Here is a 6,370-nt window from a genome sequence, read left to right on the forward strand (position 1 = left end):
AGGCAGAGGCAGGCAGATTTCTAAGTACGAGGTCAGCCTGGTCTACAAAGTGAGTTCCAGGACAGCCAGGGCTACACAGAGAAACCCTGTCTCAAACAAACAAACAAACAAACAAACAAACAAACAAACGAATCTTAGTGTTATAGTTCTTTAGGCGAAGGCCTTCTCCGATGATCTTTAATGAATGACTCTCTGAGACTAGTTTAGCTTGTTCATTGAATGCATATACTTTATTCGGGGTGAACCAAAGGTTATATAGTTTTGGGGTGATTCCATGACAGGCTTCAAATTGGAAGTTAAGGAAACTATGCCTAAATCTCTGTTTCCAAGAACTGGGCAATTCCAGGCAAGTCCAGGCCCCAGAAGCTGCCCTGCCACCTGGCCTGAGGCAAGGACAATGGGTCAGCAGCAGTTTCCAGACTTCCTCAGCTACTTCCTCAGCTGACAGTTTCCAGATTTCCCCAGCAAGTTTCCAGCCCCCACTCCACAATAATGGAATGTCCGTAGAGATGGACCTAACAGATTAACATAGAGGTCACCTACCCCAGAATTCCATAAAGTGCTTTAAATCAGGCCTGCAAGCTGACTTGGGGGTCTCTCTATCTTGGTAATGGAAGACCCCAGCATGCTGAACTTCTGCAGAAGAAAACACTTTTTGCATTTACATACTATTTGAGTCTGGGCTATCATTCTTTGGCGAATCATGGAGCCTTACAGAGGGAAAAAAAAATCATTGGCTGAAAGCTAAGGTCCTGTGGTGCCTCATTAGCATAGAGAAACATTCCAGGAGCTGGATAGGTGACTGACTACTTGTGACCACCTGGTTAGAAGTCACCTGGTGACATGTTTCAAAGCAGGCATGGAAAGAGCTAGTTCCACTCCAGCCAGTCTCAAGTCTTGAGATTTCTGGGGTTTGAGTATATTCCATCTTGCCAGTTCTACCAGTTCTGTGGCACCGTCCACACTCACCAGTTCCTCTTATGCCACAGTCCATATGCCCCACACAGAGATGACTCAGCTGTTAAGAGCACTGTCTGTTTGTACAGAGAACCCAGGTTCAGTTCCCAGCACCCACATGGCAGCTCCAGTTCCCCAAGACCATCTTCCAGCCTCCGTGAGCACCGTACACGGGTGGGGCACAGACTACATGCAGGCAGAACACCCATCTTCCAGCCTCCGTGAGCACCATACACGGGTGGGGCACAGACTACATGCAGGCAGAACACCCATACAGGGAAAGTAAATAGAACCTTTTTAAAAAGTGTGTTTGTGGCTCAGCAGCTAAGTTAAGAGTGTTTGCTGCTCTTTCAGAGACCCCAAGTTTGATTCCCAGAACCTAAGCCTGGTGGCTCAGACAGCAGCTTTAAGAGATTTTAAGTCCTCTTCTGGTGCTTGCAGGTGTTTACTGACCTAGAGGCAGTGGGACCAGAGAGAGTGGAGGCAATATATGAGACAAGCTCACCTCTCATACAGTAGCCAACTGTCTCAGTTAGGGTTGTATTCCTGTGAAGAGATACCATGACCAAGGAACCTTTTATAAAGGAAAAACATTTTATTGGGGCTGGCTTACAATTCAGAGGTTTGGTCCATTATTATCATGGTGGGCAGCATGACAGCATCCAGGGAGACATGATGCTGGAAGGGAGGTGAAAGTTCGATATCTCAATCTGAAGGCAGAATTGACTGTGGGCCATACTGAGCATAGTTTGAGCATAGGAGACCTCAAAACCAACCCCCACAGTGACACACCTCCTCCAACAAGGCCACACTTCCTAATGATGCCACTCCCCTAGGGCCAAGCATTCAAACACAGAAGTCTATGGGGGCCATACCTATTCAAACCATGACACCAACTTCAGAGAATCAAGCAGTTTATACTCTGAGGGCTAAGAAAAGTCACATGAGTAAAGTTCTCATGAGTTCAACCTTTATACAATTACAAGGACAAGCTGCACACTGCAAAAACATCCTTTTCCATGGAGGCATGTAAACAAATAACAATTGTAATCATTTCTCTGATGTAAACGCGCTCCTGTCTGCTGTGCCTTAGAGGAGCACAAAAACATCCCCAGAACAATTTTGTGTTTTGAAGAAACTGAGGTCACAAGACTCTTGTTTAGTTTTCTTAGAATTTTCTCATAAGCATTCAGAATTCTCAAACGACTCCATTCTTGGACTATGTTCTGACAGGCAGACACCTGCACACACATGGCATAACTCAGACAGAAACAAATACAATTAATAAAATAATTTTAAAAATTAAAAAAAAAAAAAGCCGGGTGTGGTAGTGCACGCCTTTAATCCCAGCACTTGAGAGGCAGAGGCAGTCGGATTTCTGAGTTCGAGGCCAGCCTGGTCTACAAAGTGAGTTCCAGGACAGCCAGGGCTATACAGAGAAACCCTGTCTCGAACCCCCCCCCCAAATAAAATAAAATAAAAATAAAAATTTTAAACTATTTAGTCCAGTGAGATGGCTCAATAAAGAAAGGCATAGCCATTCAACCAAAATGTAGTAAGACACAGACAGATCTTGCCAGAAACTTCAAATACATCAAGCACGGTTCCAAATCCTCATCTAAAGGAAGACAGGGGCTGCTTCAGTAGTTAAGAAGACATGCTTCTCTTTCAGGGGCTGACAGTTCAGTTCCCAGAGCCCACATTTGGAAGCTTACCTATGATTGCAACTCCAGCGAATCAAACGCCCTCATCTGCTCTATGAGGACACAAACAAATGTGGCTCTCTCTCTCTCTCTCTCTCTCTCTCTCTCTCTCTCTCTCTCTCATTCTCTCCGTTCCTCCATCCTCCCCTCCCTCAAAAATTCAATTAAAAAACAACCTTAGAACAAAGCCAAGCACCACCTGCCCAAATTGTGCTTCTCAGGTTGGGAAATGGGTTTGTTGCTCTCCATGGTTCTGAACCAGGCTTACACAACAAGACTCAAGCCTACTTCCCGTGTAAATCCTGTTTATTTCTTGTGTAAATCCTTCTCCCACGCTGGCAAGCAAAGACATAAACATCAATGAAAGAAAAAATGGAAAACAAAAACAAAAAGAAGAACAGGTATCAGTACAATGACTAATTACTTACAGGTTCAGGTAGAAAAAAGGGGCAAACTCACGTTCAGATTATTTTCAAATATTTTTAGCTATCTAGCCTGGTCCAGTGGTGCACGTCTTTAATTCCAACACTTGGGAGGCAGACGCAGGCAGATCTCTATGAGTTCAAAGCTATCCTGGTCTACAGAGTGAATCCCAGAACAGCCAGGGCTATTACTTATGGTGACATATACCTGTAATTCTAATGCTTAAGATGTAGATCTAGAGTTCAAGGTTGGCTGAGCTGTAATGGCACATGCCTTTGCTCGCAGCTCTTGGGAGGCAGAGGCAGGCATATCTCTGAGTTTGGGGTCAGCCTGGGCTACATGGTGAGTTCCAGTACAGCTAAGAGTATCCAGACAAACCCAGTCTCAAAAAGAAAAAAAAAAAAAAAACCTGTTGAGAGACCTTGGTGCTGCTTTGGCATTTGTCACTATGCTCCGAGGACAAGGAAGTAGGCTCAGATAAGAATATTAGAAACAGTGACCATAGGGTTTTGTTTACTGCTTTGCTTACTTATTACCTTGTGTGATCTCTTTGTTTACTACTTTGCTTGATTACTTTGTCTTTGATCTAAGAACTGACCATGTTTTGGGGATGTATCTAGAATAATATAAAAGCAGACTGGAGAAAAACAAAGCTGTTTTAGCCTCAGTATGGGCTGGAGTCATGTTATAGTGTTGTCTAATTGTCTTTTCAATTCTTACTCCCTCCCTTGAGACTCTGTTGACTGACAGAGCTGGCACCTCAACATTGGAGCTCAAATAAGGGGGATACAGTGAAGGACATCATGGGGAAAAGAGCACGTAAAAAGGATCCTGTTTGGATTTCCCTGGACAGAAGAACCAACTTATAAGACTATGACTTTCAATGCATTTGGTGATGGAATTTCTGCTTGCTTTGTAAAGAACAGTATAAATGATAGATGTATTTCCATGTTTTCTTAAAATTGGAATCTTTTTTTAAAGATTTTATTTATTATTTATTTTATATGTAAGTACACTGTACTGTCTTCAGACACACCAGGAGAGGGCATCAGATCTCATTACAGATGGTTGTGAGCCACCATGTGGTTGCTGGGATTTGAACTCAGAACCTTCGGAAGAGCAGTCAGTGCTCTTAACTGCTGAGCCATCTCTCCAGCCCCAAAATTGGAATCTTTTATTAGTCATGTTAAAATTACTTTTGCTTCTTCTATGTATTTAATGCAAGTTGTATTGATTGGACACTTTCTAATTGTGTTAGTGTATTGAAATCTGGCAAAACACCCATGGAAGGAGTTACAGAGACAAAGTTTGGAGCTGAGACAAAAGGATGGACCATCTAGAGACTGCCATATCCAGGGATTCATCCCATAATCAGCTTCCAAATGCTGACACCATTGCATACACTAGCAAGATTTTGCTGAAAGGACCCAGATATAGCTGTCTCTTGTGAGACTATACGGGGGCCTAGCAAACACTGAAGTGGATGCTCACAGTCAGCTATTGGATAGATCACAGGACCCCCAGTGGAGAAACTAGAGAAAGTACCCAAAGAGCTAAATGGATCTGCAATCCTATAGGTGGAACAACAATATGAACTAACCAGTACCACCCCACCCCACCCCCCAGCTCGTGTCTTTAGCTGCATATGAATCAGAAGATGGCCTAGTCAGCCAGTGGAAAGAGAGCTCATTGGTCGTGCAAACTTGCCTCAGTACAGGGGAACTCCAGGGCCAAGAAGTGGGAGTGGGTGGGTGGGGGAGTGGGTGGGGAAGCGTGTGGGGGACTTTTGGAATAGCATTGGAAATGTAAATGAAATAAATACCCAATTAAAAAAAAAGAAATCTGGCATACCTGTTATGGTGGTCATCAATCAACTTTTGTATTATTATTGCCTGTGAGTATTACAGGGCCTTGGTATTCTGAAAAAGACTTGCAAACACTGGAAGAATGAGTCATACTTTAAGCAGAAGCAAGAGGGCAGTGGGCTTGATTATTACTGGATAGCAGCTTTTATTACATTAATAGCTAGCACCACTGCTTCTGCAATTGCTTTGACATAAGAAGTTAAGACAGCTACTTTTGTTAATCATTGAGCAAAAAATGTTACTAATGATCTGAATATTCAAGAAGATCCAGATAGACATCTAGAACAACAAATTGATGCTCTTCTTGATAGTATTCAAACTGTTGGAGAGGAGGTTCAGCGTTAAAGAATAAGAAGTCATCTCAAGTGTCATGCATACCAATGGAAAACTCAGACACTTGCAGGGTATTTAGTGCAATTCTAGCACCTCTCTGGATCGTTTAACTTTGCATAAGGAGATCATGAATTTAAGGAATACAAAGCTCAAAGTGAACTCAGTCCAGGAGTGCATGGCATTCCTTTTGTCTTGCTCATCCTGATTCATGGTTAAGATCAGTATTTCCATCTTGGTCAAGCTCCAAGAATGGCTTCTATAGCTTGATTGTGTTAGTCCTTCTTGTCCTGGAAATACTTTTATTCCTGCCCATTATGATAACACTTGCCTTTGTGTTGGCAGCCAAAATACTGGCTTGAAACTAAAAATGGATCCTCAGACAGAGTTATTAATCTAACAGTCTGGCAGCTAAAGACAGGTAATTTTTCTGCACAGTGTCTTACTGACCTAAGACAGAAGTACATTGTTTTTGAAAATGTATATTTCAAGAAAGGTAAGGAAGGCATGCTTGTCAGAGCAACCTAAAACAGGCACAGTCTTGTTTATGAAATAAAAAAGGGGGAGATATTGAGAGCTTTTGGTGCCGCTTCTAAGAATTTGGCATTTATCATGTACTCCCTCCCTTGAGACCCTGTTGAGCTGGCTTGGTCGAAAAAAAAAAAAAAAAGTCATCTTCAACTACTTCAAGGATTAGTGATAAACTCTGGGTTACCTATAATGAATCAGTGTTGAATTAAGAAAAGAAATAAAAGTGCTTCCCCTTGAAGCCACTTAAGAAGAGTGAGTCCAGGGGCTGGCGAGATGGCTCAGTGGTCAAGAGAACCAACTGCTCTTCCGAAGGTCCCGAGTTCAAATCCCAGCAACCACATGGTGGCTCACAACCATCCGTAACAAAATCTAATGCCCTCTTAGGAAAAAAAAAAAAAAAGAGTGAGTCCAGACTTGCATTCTCTATTCCATGACCCTTTTGTCTTCTGTCCACTGTCTGTTGAAGGGGGCAGTTCTGATGTTAAAGTCCTGTTCCCCAACCGGTTCTTGATTTGTCAGTAAATCCTGGGCATATATCCAGAACATGTTCCAACTAGTAAG

The sequence above is a fragment of the Mus caroli genome, chromosome 18, assembly GCF_900094665.2.
Source record: "Mus caroli chromosome 18, CAROLI_EIJ_v1.1, whole genome shotgun sequence".
Classification (NCBI taxonomy): domain Eukaryota; kingdom Metazoa; phylum Chordata; class Mammalia; order Rodentia; family Muridae; genus Mus; species Mus caroli.